At 36.4% G+C, this 1,800-nt stretch overlaps 1 pseudogene; it reads right to left on the minus strand.

Moving 5' to 3' along the window:
• Nucleotides 1–862: 862 nt before the first annotated feature.
• On the minus strand, nucleotides 863–1,438 carry LOC114026521 (annotated as a pseudogene).
• Nucleotides 1,439–1,800: the final 362 nt, after the last annotated feature.

Below are 1,800 nucleotides of genomic sequence, written 5' to 3' on the forward strand. Positions count from 1 at the left end.
ATCAGGGTATTTTTCCTTGATAATTTCTTGAAAGATGATGTCTAGGCTGTTTTTTTGATCATGGCTTTCAAATAGTCCAATAATTTTTGAATTCTCTCTGCTGGATCTATTTTCCAGGTCAGTTGTTTTTACAATTATATATTTCACATTATCTTCTATTTTTTTTTCATTCTTTCGGTGTTATTTTACAATTGAGTTCTCATAAAGTCAATAGCTTCCATTTGCCCCATTCTAATTTTTAAGGAGGTATTTTCTTCATTGAGCTTTTGGACTTCCTTTACCATTTGGCCAGTTCTGCTTTTTAAGGTATTCTTCTCATTGGCTTTTTGGATCTCTTTTGCCATTTGGGTTAGGCAATTTTTTTTTTCTGTACAATTTCCTTTATTGCTTACATTACATGTTAAAATGGATACAATAAACCCCTTTAACAAAGTAAGGCACATGAAAAGCCTTATGTGCAAGTTCCATACTATTTAAAATTCTGATTAATTAGTAGAAGCATTCTGACAAGAGGAATGGAGACATCTACAAAAGATATGATGCATTTTTCATGCAGGATACCTGAAGCAAAGTTACACATATTCTACTTCATGGCACAAATGACCACAAACTAAATCCACTTTTGCATGTGGAGTGCTATATGGCTGTAGTTACTAGTAAATAATATCAATTAGCCTTTTCACATATATATACACATTTAGGATTTTGAAACATAAACATATCAATTGTATAAAATTTGGGAGGAAGACAATCTTGAGTTGCATAAACATTCTTTTTCATGACGTGACAAGATAAGGGATTTGGCATTTCCAGTCTTTTTTTTTTCCATAACGGTCCCATTGATAACCTCAAAAGATGAGTGTTATACAACACTGAAGACCATGGAAAGATACTGTTCATAAGACACTTGAATCCAGCCATCCTGATCGGTAACATAGAGCCAAAATATATCTGTCAACCTCTGTCAGACAATGCAGCCTTGAATGAAATCATCAAAAGCAATCTGTCCTCTTCCTTGTCTGTCAAATTTTTGGATAAGGATATCATGAAATTGGTCAGATAACCAATAACCAAAACCTGATAACCCTAGCTTTAGTTCATTTTTGTCAATCATTCCAGAGTTGTCTCTGTTATATGTTCAAAAGACATGCTCTCAATCTGTGATATACTTCCAAACTCCAGTGAATTCACTAAAATTCACTCCTGCTTTGTTTTCTCGGTCAAACATCAATATGATTGATCTGACAGTCACAGGATTAATCCATGTGCCATTGGATAATGCTTGTTGCAGTTCATTGTCAGATATTACTCCACTCCCGTCTTTATCAACATGCTGAAAGATGTTCCACCGGAAACTCTGGTCTGGGAGGGACACGGCAGCATCAGGACCAGGGCCAGAGCTGCCCCCGGGGGCTGTCTGGTAGGGGTAAGTGGCCATGGGCCAGTAGAAGGAAGGGTAAGATGACAAACAGTGGAGTGCGAACTAGAGAGAATGGCTCAGCGGGGTTCCTCTACTTCTACTTTCTTCAACCTAGGCTATTTTTTAAGGAGTTATTTTCTTTGGTATTTTTTTGGGTCTCCTTTAACAAGCTGTTGACTTGTTTTTCATGATTTTCTGGCATTACTCTCATTTCTGTTCCCAGTTTTTCCTCTACTTTTCTTACTTGTTTCTCAAAATCCATGACCTGGGACTGATTCTTATTTTTCTTGGAGGCTTTGGATGTAGGAGCTTTGACTTTGTTGTCTTCTTCTGGTTGTATATTTTGATCTTCTTTGTCATCAATGTAAGATTCTATGGTC

This window comes from Vombatus ursinus, unplaced genomic scaffold, assembly GCF_900497805.2.
Source record: "Vombatus ursinus unplaced genomic scaffold, bare-nosed wombat genome assembly UNPS02014841.1, whole genome shotgun sequence".
NCBI lineage: Eukaryota > Metazoa > Chordata > Mammalia > Diprotodontia > Vombatidae > Vombatus > Vombatus ursinus.